Consider the following 12,998-nt stretch of genomic DNA (forward strand, 5'->3'; position numbering starts at 1 on the left):
CAGTCGGTTGGGCATCCGACTTCGGCTCAGGTCATGCATGATCTCAAGTCCCTGGGTTCGAGCCCCGTGTCGGGCTCTGTGCTGACAGCTCAGAGGCTGGAGCCTGCTTAGGATTCTGTGTCTCTCTCTCTCTCTGCCCCTCCCCCGCTCAAGCTCTGTCTCTCTCTCTCAAAAAAAATAAACAATAAAAAAAAATTTTAAATTAAATCACCAGAAATAGTTATAACACATAGAGCTTAGAAAAATATGGAAAAATTGCTAGTCATTTTATAGAATTAGCATAGTCACAAAACCAAAATCTACCTATGATAGCATATATACAAAAACACTCTGTGCCAATTTCACTCATGATTATAGATTTTTTAAAGATAAATAAGATATTAGAGATTCAAATGGAGAAGTACATAAGAAAAATGATGTATCATCACGTAGAGTTTATGACAAGCTGAACCATCCCAAGTAAATATGATTCAATATTGAAGATGTAAATATCCTTTACACGCTGTACCATAGCTACCAAAAACCTACAAGCATAAATACCATATTTAGTAGTCAGGTGGTAGATTTCTTTAAAGCAAATGAAATATGAGGATGCTTAATGTCATCACTGCCATTTTACATTGGACTGGAGGTAGTCGCCAAAGTAATAAGACATTTATTTATAAAAGAAGAGGCAATCTTATAATTATTTCTAGATATTTAGATCATTTACCTGGAAATGATTAATTAATAGAAATCCTCTTTATAGATTCAGACAGGAACTTCTCCATGTCACCACAACAAAATCTGTAAACTTCTTTAAAGACGTACCCATATTTTCCAATTTCTCTCCTGTTCCAGTAGGTGAGTCTCTGCTCCCATCAAAGATAAGTCCCTCCACTGAAGTTCGAGGTTTCACTTCTCTTTTCTCAAGAATTTTGCTTATTTGTATTTTTTCCTCACTCTTTCCTGGATCTTTGGTTACTTCCTTCCTACTGGATTATTTACTTCATCAGACAAAGAAGCTGATATGTAAAATCTTTGAATGACAGCAAATCATCCCCTAATTCACAGGACTTTTTGAATACCATTTCATTTCTTTACTCCTTTTGCAAGAAAACTTCTGTAAGGAGTGAAATGTCTATTCTAACTGTCTCCATTCCCCATCTTCCATAATTAATAAGCCACTCCAACCAGGCTTTCCCCCCAATATTCCACCAAAACTTTTTGTAAAGATTTTCAACTATGCTTCCTCTTGTCTAATCTCTTAATGGCTCTCGATGGAGTTCTTGAGGAAGGTCTCTCCTTAAAACTCCATCTTCTCTTGACCTCTGTGACATCTCTCTGCTGCTATTCCTCCTATCTTACCTTCCCAGCCTCCTTTGCTATCTCCTCCTGCAGTAACGAACATCTAAATGCCACAGGACCAAGAGTCTGGTAGTGGGTTCTTTTCCTGTCTAATTATCTTCTGTCCTTATATTATTTCATCTGCTATGGCTTTAAATTCTATCTATGCACTTTTGAATTCCAAGTTGATATCCTCAGGACTGACTGTTCCCCTGAGCTACAGACTCATCTATGTAACTACCTATTTGACATATTCACTTGGATGTCAAGTGTGTATTTCAAAATAAACATTTCTCACACAGAAATCTTCATCTTCCCTCTCCTTTGTACAAACCATGATTCCTCAGTGTTTGTTATCTCGGTAAATGGCACTACAATCCACCCAGGTATTCAAGCCAAAGCCTAGTTATCCTATCCATTGAATGCATCAGGAGTTTGATTTATTTCTACATCACAGCATATCTTGACTGTGTCCATTTCTCTCTTTCCACTGTTGTCAAACTAGTCAAGTTACCATCACCTCTCAACTCATACAATACAATACAACGTCCTTGTACTACTTCTACTCTTGCTCCTTGGAAGCCTTTCCTCCACATGGTGTGAGCAGTTGCTTTACAATGTAAATCAGGTTGTTTCGCCATCCTGACCTTTTAATGGCTCTCAATTTTACTAATTCCTAACTTAAACTTAGAATAATATTTGAACTCCTTGCTCTGGTCTAACTAAAATCTTCCTATTATTTTGGCTACTATTTACCTCTCTGAACTCCCACTTCATCCACTGCACTGTAGCCATGCAAATTCATTTTATGTCCTTAGACTACCAAGCTCCTTCCAGCTTTAAGGCATTTATGTTCACTGTTTACTTTCCCTGGAAAACTCCAAAAACTGAGTCTCTGGTCTTAAGCACCAACTCAGGGACGGCTTCTTTCGTGATACTTCTTAGAGTATCATTCGCCTGGGATATCACTCACCTTTATTTACAGCACAACAATAAAATCACTGTGCTTATGTATTTGTTTCCTTCTTTGTGACTCATCTTCCTCCACTAACATGCAAAATCTCTGGGCAGAGACCTGGCCATATCTCCAACATGTGACACATAACAAGTACTCAATAATTATTTTTCTAATAAAACACATGATGTTAACTAGCTAAGTATTAGAATTAATAAATGAGTTCAAAAAGATGACCAGATACTATAGCAATAGTTAAATTTTAGTGGTGTTCTTTTTAATAACAACTAGAAAATATAATAGATTTTTTACAAAGTCATTCATAATGGCAGAAGAATCTTATTAAACTACTATCAGTAAACCTAACAAGAAATACACAAGAACCTATGTGAAGAAAACTATAAAACCTAATTGAAATATAAAGAAAGAAAATTTAAGTAAACCAACATATCATTTTTCTGGATCGGATTTAAGAAACCAATTTTCTTAAAATAAAATTACAAATTCAACTCTGTCTCAATAATCTTAAAGGTTAAAAAAAATCTTAAAGAGCCAATTCTAAAATTCATCTGAAGAAGAAAATAAATTAGAATACCTAAGAAAACTTACTTTAAAAAAAATTAGAGAAGATTTAACCTTTTCTGACATTTTTAAAAATCAGAAATAACTTAACGGTACTGAAATAGTGTAGAAATGGCATTAGACAAAATCAATGGTTCAGACTAGAAATCCATGTATCTAAAAGAATTGGGATTAAAATAAATGTAATATTTCAAATCAAGGAAAAGGAAATTCTATTTTAAAATGGTGTTAAGAAAATTATTAACTTTTAAATAAAATAAAATAAAATCCATATCAAGAATTATATACAAATACAAATTCCTTATGGACTCAAGAGCTAAAATACAAAATTAGGGAAATATTAGAAAAATGTATGATAATTTCTTTAAATTTAGGGGTTAGAAAGATATAAAACCCCAGTAGATATTAAATGGGCTAACAATTTAAATTCTCTTAATGAAAAATCATAAATGAAGCTTAAAAAGAAGTAAAAGACCTGAGGAAATTATTTGTAACAAATATAATACACAAAGCATTGATATCCAAATGAAAAATACCTATAAATCAGTAAAAGGCAACAATATAAGAGAAAAAAAAATGGACAGAGATTGTGAACAGACAATTCAGAAGAAATACAACTGACCAATAAAAACATGAATAGATGCTGAATCTAATAAGAAATTATGGAAGTTTCTTTAACTTAAAACACTGATATTGTGGGGCGCCTTGGAAGCTTAGTCGGTAGTGCATCCAGCTTTGACTCAAGTCATGATCTCACAGTTCATGAGCTTGAGCCAAGCGCTGGGCTCTGTGCTGAGAGCTTGAAGCCTGGAGCCTGTTTTAGATTTTCTCTCTCTCTCTCTCCCTCTCTCTCTCCCTCTCTCTCTCTCTTCTCCACCCCAGCTCATGCTCTTTCTCTCTCTTTCTCCCAAAAATAAATAAATAAACTTAAAAAACATAAAAATAAAACACTGATATTCTTATACCCATTGTCAGTCTGGTAAGAAACCAAAAAAAAAAAATAAAAAAGGTGGGGGGACTCATACAAATCAATGGCACAAAAAAAAAAAAAAAAAAAAAAGAAAAGAAAAGAAAAGAAAAAAAGAACCTGATTAAAAACTGGATATGGGAAGTGAACAGACATTTTTCCAAAGAAGACTTACAAGTGGCCAAAAGGTACATGAAAAGCCACCCAACACCGCTAACCATCAGGGAAATGCAAATCCAAACCACAGTGAAATACCACCTCATGCCTGTTAGAATGGCTATCATCAAAAACACGAGAAATAACAAGTGTTGGCTAGGATGCAGACAAATGGGAACTCTTGTGCACTATTATGGGAATCTAAATGGGTACAGCCATTGTGGAAAAGAGGATAGAGTTTCCTCAAAAAATTAAAAATAGAACTATCATATGGCCTAGTGACCACCCCATGGTAGTCTTATTTTTAATTTTTTGAGAGACTTCTGTACTGTTTTCCACAACAGCTGCACCCTTTTACATTCCCACCAACACAGGAGTTACAGCTCTTCTCAGTCCTACCTGAATGATGTGAATCAGGATGTACAACTTCTGTTCATTCATATGTAGAGTTAGAAGACTAATCTGTCCCTTAAATTTACTATGAGAATAAAATTGAAAAACTAAATTAAATAATTAAATAAAATAACTAAATTAAATTAAATTACAAATTGCAAGCTCACTAGCTGGCACACAGCAAGTCCCTAATAAAAGGATAATTACTGATGGTGGTGGTCACGGTGATGATGATAGTGAAGATACTGGTAACAATGATAGCAATAGGTCACATTTGTTTGGCTAAGGACTCTGCTAAATCCTTTAATGCAACATGTCATTTTATCTTTGTAATCCCCTGAGGAGGCATGTGCTATAGCATATACTGTAACAGCCTGAATTTATAGATGAGTAGACTGTGGTGTGATGAGATTAAGTAACTACCAGAGATATCATTGAACAAGTCAAGGACTGGAGGTGGAGCTGTAATTTGGCTGACTCCCACATGACTCTGAAATCCCTTATTTGTTTCTTCCTTTGAGTCAAGAGGCAGGAAGAGTGCCTGTCCTGATAACTTGGGGACAAAATTAACCAGACACATTTTAAATTTTGTTTCTTAAAGTATGCTTGCTGGACTGCTTGCTTCAGATTTACCTTCAGAACTACAACCTGAGAGTGGAGCCCTGAATTATTGCTTTTTTTTTTTTTTTTAAACATATTCCCCAGTGGACTTGAATGCACTGACTTTTAAGAACCATGGGTTAATCAAATTATATGGCAGGAACGTGGAATATGCCTTGGCTAAATCTCACCTTTTTTTCTTTCTATCAGAATTTCTAACAGTCCATTTTCTTTTTAACCCTTCATTTATTTCTACTCTAATCTTTATAATTTCCTTCCTTCCACTCTGGGCTTTGTTTGTTCCTCTTGTTCTAAACTCGTTTAGGTATAAGGTTATGTTGTTTGAGATTTTTCTTGCTTCTCCAGGTTGGCCTGTATTGCTATCAACTTTCCTCTTGGAACAGCTTTTGCTGCATCCCAAAGATTTTGAACTGTTATGTTTTCATTTTCATTTGTCTCCATATATTTTTCCACTGCTCTTTGATTTCTTGCTTGATCCATTGATTGTATAGTAGCATGTTATTTAACCTCCATGTATTTGTTTTCTTTCCAGATTTTTTTTCTTGTGATTGCTTTCTAGTCTCACACCATTGTGGTAAAAAAAAAAAGTATGCTATAATTTCAATATTTTTTAAAATTTATTGAAACTGATTTTGTGGAATAACATGTGATCTATCCTGGAGAATGTTTCATGTGCACTTGAAAATAATGTATATTCTGTTGTTTTTAGATGGAATATTCTATACATATTTTTTAGGTCCATCCAATCTAATGTGTCATTCAAAGCAACTCTTTCCTTGTTAATTTTCTGTCTCAGTGATCTATCACTGATATAAGTAGAGTGTTAAAGTCCTCTATTATTATTCCATTACTGTCAATTTCTTCTTTTATGTTTGTCAATGATTGCCTTATGTAGTTAGGTGCTGTCATGTTGGGTGCATAGCTATTTACAATTGGTATATCCTCTTATTGGGTTGTTCCCTTTATCAATATGTACTGTCCTTCCTTGTCTCTTGTTACAGTCTTTGTTTTAAAGTCCATTTTGTCCAATATAAGTATTGCTACCCAAGCTTTCTTTTCCCTTCCATTTGTATGATAAATGTTTCTTCATCCCTTCACTTTCAATATGCATGTGATTTTAGGTCTGAAGTGAGTCTCCTTTAGACAGCACATAGATGGGTCTTGTGTTTTTAATTCATTCAGTTACCTTATGTCTTTACCAGAGTATTTAGTCCATTTACATTTAAGGTAATTATTGATAGGTATGTACTTATTGCCATTTGTTCCTTGTTTTATTGTTGTTTCTGTGCTAACTGTCCGTTTTCACGGTTTTTCCCTTTGTTTTCTACTCAACTGCCAAGCATAAGCCATAACGTCAAATTATCCTCACCACCTATCTGGGACACATTCCTAAAATTACTTGGGATTACTCTTCTTTCTGACCTTTATATTCCACTGATAATTTAGTCAAGTTGAATTTAGCTTTTTTTCTTAATTTCGGTCATTAAAAAAATTATAGAGGGCTAGGTCTTCTGGATGAGTTACATAGTTCCCTAGGCACATGAATCCTGAGGAGTACGCCAGCTGTCTCTGGACCAAGGAATAGGGCTGTGTGTGTCTCTTTGCTTCTCCCTTTCCTCCTTCTCCATTTTCTCCTCTTACTTCTCTCAGGATAAAGATGGAGAGTAAAATTTTTACCTGCTTCCCCTTCTGTAGCCATATCTCTTCTGCTCCTGGACCTCATTGTTTATGGGCCACTATACATTACGTCTTAAAAAATTTTTCAACCTCCTAGCACAGAGGAAAGCAGAATACTGAAAGTCATCCTCATAACCCATACATGTGAAAGTCAAATGCTTCTTCTGTGGGAAACTTGTCATGTATATTCTTTTGCCTGCTTTATTCTGTTGCAATGACACAGAATGATATGTGTTTGGAAGTTCCACTGAAACTGACCATCTATAATTTACAATAGCATCCCTCTCCTGTAGCTGCACCTGCACATCAGGAACAATAGAAAGATTATTTTGGCAGCTAACCCCTTCCCTGGAGAATTAGAGTTAGAAGAAGAAGCTAACCCTCTCTTCAATGTGTTCACCTAGATAAAAAAGGAAATATGGCACAAACCCCGGCTCAGTGCCACTCAGTCTTTGTCATGCTCTGATTCGAGCTTATACTTGTACTTAAGGGTTGTTGATTTAACTTACATTCTTCCTTTTCAAACATGCATAAAGGGGGTCAACAGGCAATGTGAGTTTTTTCCCCTTTCCCCTCCAAAGTTTCCTGTTTGTGGGCTCTCCACAGATGTTTTCTGTTTGTAGCAGCAATGCACCAATAACTTAGTTCTAACAAAAAAGCAAACAGCTTGCCTAATGGCAATGCAGCTCTGATGGAAACTCCCCCAGCTAGTCAAGGAGGGAATGTGGTTATTGTAAACATTTATTCATCAGGCAGTAGGCCTCTATAAACCCCTACCCTGTAAACCCCCATGCTGGCCTCTGACCAATCTGCCAGGACTTCAAAAAGAACATGCTGGGGGAAGCAAGGAGGCTCTGGAGGGTGCAGGTCCTTTCCCTTGGCTGGACAAGCCATCTGCCATTGTGGTGTGGAGAAGCTTGAGCTCATGTTTATGGGGTTTGGAGTGAGATTCTGGATGAAAAACTGGGCTGCAGTTCTCTTCAAGGGTGGATAGAGAGGGAGTACGTATCCATGAGGGAGGCAGCCGGAGTGTAGGGTTGCCAGATTTAGCAAACAGAAATACAGAACACCCAGTTAAATTTGAATTTCAAATAAAAGTTTTTTAATGTAAGTATGTCCCATGCAACATTTGAGACACACTTATGCTGAGAAGTTTCTCGTTTATCAGAAATTCAAGTTTAACTGGGTATCCTCCTGCATTTTATCTGACCCACTCTCTTGGGGGTCTTCTTGACAGTCATGGACCTCTTCTGGCTTATTTCCTTCAGGGATCATTACTTCTCCTTGCAGCCTGACCTGTTGGGATATGCTTTTGGAAACTCTGAAAATGAAATATCCCTTCCCTCACTCCTTTCTCCCGAGGGTATCCAGGTGCAGAGATCCAGTGAAGTCTTTCATTTCACTTTCTGGCATTGAATCCTCAGCATGCAGCCAGATTCTCCCAGTGGGCAAGTTGCTCTGTGGGAAGGGGAGAGGCAATTCTGAAGTTGTGTTAACTCCTTCAAGCTCCCAGGATTCCATTTAGTAGGAGATATTCTTGACAGGAACGTTCTATGCAGCAAACAGCTTTGTCCAAGGGCTCCATTTCAGCAATTTGGATATCTCTGTGAATAGATTTTCAGCTTGACTAATCACTGATCTGCTGTGAACGATTGTTTAATGTACAAATCAGATGAGTACCAGGGGCCAAACCCACGAATGGTGTTGTCTTTTTGCCAGAAACGATCCTAGTATGGCTGATGGTGGTCTGAGAATTCAGCCTAGGTATGGGGTTGAAGACATCTTGTTCTCTAGGCTCAGATCTCTCTTTCGTAGGATGGTTTTAAGTTGTGTTGCAGAGAACCCTAGGTGGATGCTGAAGCAGCCTGCATACTGAGCCCCTTCAGCCCCATGCCAACCAAAGTATAACTCTTTTATGCTTAGGGTTTTCTCTAAGACTGCTTGAAAGGAAGTTTATGTAGCTAAAAGCAGGGTTAGAAATGAGTGATCTAGGTGTACTCTGGTTTCCCTAGCAATACCTCTGCTTCAAAAGAGTGCCCACATTTCATCAACACTTTTCCAAAACTCTTCACACGGCCTTCAAGGTCTTCCAAGCACTGGCACCATGCCCCTCCATTCTCTTTACCAAATTCCACATGCTTGCATTCCATTTACACCAGATGCTTTGTTCTCTAAATAACCCATCCTCCTTCACTTCTCTACTCCTGTATCTTGAAAAACTTCTCATCTCTCCAAGCCTAATTTAAATTGGTCTTCATGGAAAAATCCCCATCTTCTCCCTCCTTCTCTCAGAGTTGGAAATAAGCTCTCCTTCCCTTACCCTTTCACGGGGTATCATGAAAGGGTATCATGCTGTGAACATACTTTTTTATTCATTGTTGATACAACTCCACCCTCGACTTTTTCTCTTGGAGAGGAGTAAACTGGTCTCTGTGCCCCCACAAAGCCAGCACAACAGGACCTTATGTGCAGTAGTGCTTGATGAACCTTCTCCTTGCCTTTGGCTGCTTCTTCTCCCTCATCTGTCTTCACCAAACTTCTCATATTCAGAACCTAGATTGAAAATGGCTTCCTCCAGGATGCCTTCCCTGACTCTCTGTTCTCACCAAACACCTTGTAAGTACTTTTATTATAGTATCACATTCCATTTATAATAAATGATTTAGACACATGCTTTCCTCCCACAAAGTGAGATCCTTGAGGGCAGAAACTGTTCTAATCACCTTCATAACAAAGCCCAAGATCTCATATTGAATTGGTACTTATATAATGCTTATTTTTTGTAATCTTTTTAATATTTCTTTATTTTTGAGAGAGAGAGAGAGAGAGAGAGAGAGAATGAGTGGGGGAGGGGCAGAGAGAGAGGGAGACACAGAACATGAAGCAGGCTCCAGGCTCCTAGCTGTCAGCACAGAGCACAACGCAGGGCTCAAACGCATGAACCATGAGATCATGACCTGAGCCAAAGTCAGACACTTAACCGACTAAGCCACCCAGGCACCCTTATACTTATATAATGCTTATTGAATGAATGAATGAATGAATGAACAAATGAAAGAAGACCAAGTGAACAAAATTCAACCAACCCTATTTCTCACACATTAACCGATTTAGGGAAGCATGGTCTTTGGACTCTGATTATCCAAGTTAGATTCCCAGCTTTTCCACTTATTAGATATGTAACACTGGTGAATTAACCATTTTGTGCCTCACTTTTCTCTTCTGTAAAATGAGGACAATTATTCCACTCTCCTCCTACAATGGTTATGAGGATCAAATCAGATAATCAAAGTAAAGTATTCCTTACTCCTAGTAAGTACTAATAAATATTGACGATGAGGATGATTACTGTAGTTAACCTCATTAAAACAGGAAAGGATACTGGCCTTTACAAAAAAAAAATTAATAATCAGTATGATTATTTTAGCAACATGAATCCATGTCCAGGATTTCTGTAATATATACAATTATGATAGCATGGCTTATTAAATATATTAAAATATGACTCCAGCTCTATCCTGGAACAAAAACAAATGCCCTTATACAAAAGGTGTATCAATCCCCAAACTATGGGCAAATTGAAAATATATTTCATCCCCTGATTCCGTCAGATCTCTGTCCCTGTGGACATGTACTGATTGCCCATAGGGATGAATCTGTAGGTGGCCCTGAGCAGCCCCAGCCCTGCAAGTAGATACTTCATTTCTATTTAGACAGGCTCTTTGAGTCAGTACCTCCGTGAAATACAAAGGGACAGAACTGTGAAGGGTTTGACTGTCTCAGTAATGACACATGGAATAAGTGACTGCTAGAGCTGTTGAACCTTTGCACTCCTCATTCTTACTGCAGAGCCATTTTTTCCCTCTTTTTATGGTAGTCCTTTTCTGTCAAAGTGCCTTAGCTTTATTGATTCTTATAATTACCCCAAGTTCCAGTAGCTTTTGATCCTTCAGGCATATGGTTCTAGTCCTCATTAGCTTGGTGTTCAGCCAGGCTCTATATCTATGAGGAATGGAAATGGGACTATGGAAAGGAATATATCAGCTTTGGCTGCCAACTATTTCCACACCAAGTCACATTCATGGGCTGGTGTCGACAGAAGCCAGAGAAGACAGGAGAGGCCATAATCTATCTGGGAAGTCTTCACAATTCCAAAGACATGGCCAATCCATGGCCCATAAGCAACCCACAGTCAGTAGCTGCCTATTCAAATTATAGCAGGGGTGGATCAGAATATCTCCTTCCAGGTTCCAGCATGGAGAATGGTAGACTTGAGGAGCACAGGGTGGCCTCTTGTCTGAGAAGGAAATATGTGGAATTTATATTCCATATGGGTTTCATCAGAGAAAAAAATATTTGGCACACACAAGGAAAAAAGAATAGAGTTCTTCTCCTTTATAATCACTGCTTATTCTACACAAATAGAGGAAGGGAATTTGGGAAAGAGGGAAGAAATTGATGTTTTACTTTGGCACTTCACTTCCACATGCTGTAGCACTAAGAAAGAACCACAGGGCACCTGAGTGGCTAAGTTGGTTGAATGTCTGACTCTTGATTTCAGCTCAGGTCATGATCTCACAGTTTGTGGGTTCAAGCCCTGCATTGGGCTCTGTGTTAAGAGCATAGAGCTTGCTTGGGAGTCTCTGTCTCCCTCTCTCTCTCTCTGTCTCTCCCCCACTCATGCTCTATCTCTCTCTCTCTCTGTCTCCCAAAATAAATAAATAAACTTAAAAAAAAAAAGAGCCACAGGCTGAGGGTCAGACGCTCTGACTCTGGTTCACCCTCTACAACTAACTTTCTGTGTGAGAAGTCACTTCAGCCCTCCCATCCATAAAATGAAGGCTCAAAATAGCTCCTGGGAACATCTACAAAATGAAGACTCTTGCAATCGGGTGCCTATAGCTTTATCTGTGACAAGCTCCTCCAGTGATTGGGATGTAGATGACCCTCAGACCACTCTTTGTCCTTCCTATGACCCTGAAATTCTCTTCAATTATAAAGGTCCACAATTTAGTGTTCAGGTGTCAGCAGAGCAGTGAAACACTATTTCAAGGTTTGGGGACTTACGTGGCCACAAGGACATCAGTGTTCATTGATCATGAAGGTGGTTATCTCCTTTGGGGTTTGTGTTCTAAAGCCGTCCCCCTTCAAATCCTATTTTCTAGGTAGGGTTATGCTTGCCAGTGAAAGGTGGGCAATGATGGGCAGAAAGAGATTGAGATATGAGCATCTGTTAGTGGAAAAAATGTACTTGTCATGTCAGCAAATATAAAACCAAGGTGGGAGTCAGAGAGGGGTCTGGATTTGGGGTTGAGCCAAATTAAAAGATGCATGTAGTGGGGCACCTGGGTGGCTCAGTCAGTTGAGTGTCCAACTCTTAATTTTGGCTCAAGTCATGATCCTAGGGTCATGGGATTGAGCCCTGTGTCAGACTCTGCACTGAGTGTGGAGCCTGCTTGAGATTCTCTCTCTTTTCCTCTGCTCTCCCCCACTTACTTACTCTCTCTCTCTCTCAAAAAAAAGACACATGCAGTAAACAGCTGTAGATCTACTTCCTCTAAGTTCTTAATAAGGGCTACTTCAAAAGACTCCACTTGTAGATCAGCAAAATAGGTGAAAGTCCACATGACCTGGGACTGGCCATCCATTTTTAAAGTCATTGTTATGAATGAAATATAAAAACAGGTTATACACCAAATATCCACTGGATTATAGGCTCTACAGGGAGAAAAGGGACTCAGTTAGTCTTCTTCATCTCATATTCTCAAAGCCCAGCATAACACCTGACACATAATAGATGCTCATTAAAAATATATGGAATCAGGGAACATGGGTGGCTCAGTTGGTTTAGTGTCTGACTTGATTTCTTCTTAATTAATGATCCCCAGGTACGGGGATCCACTGAGTGTGGGGCCTTCTTGGGATTCTCTCTCTCTCTCTCTCTCTCTTTCTCTCTCTATCTCTCACCCTCTCTCTATCCCTCTGCCTCTCCCCCTTCCTCAAAAAAAATCTATGGAATGGGAAAATGATATTATTCTTTAAATTACTGGCTATAAAAAGAATAAAAAATAAAATGTAAATTTCTGTTTTTAATTGTCCCTTAGGTGGCAATATCAGAAAGTATACTTTATCTTTTAATGCCAAATTAATGGACTCCCAGTTCTTGCAATGCCTGAAGGTCAATCTGTTCATTAGTTTATGTATTCAACAAATTGAATCCAGCTTGCAAGGGGGCTACTGAGATGGAAGAGACACTGCACACATGAAGCTGACAATCTGGTATGTAATTGCAACCTGTATACAACCTGAGAAATTTCAGAA

This window comes from Panthera uncia (genome assembly GCF_023721935.1).
Source record: "Panthera uncia isolate 11264 chromosome A1 unlocalized genomic scaffold, Puncia_PCG_1.0 HiC_scaffold_17, whole genome shotgun sequence".
Classification (NCBI taxonomy): domain Eukaryota; kingdom Metazoa; phylum Chordata; class Mammalia; order Carnivora; family Felidae; genus Panthera; species Panthera uncia.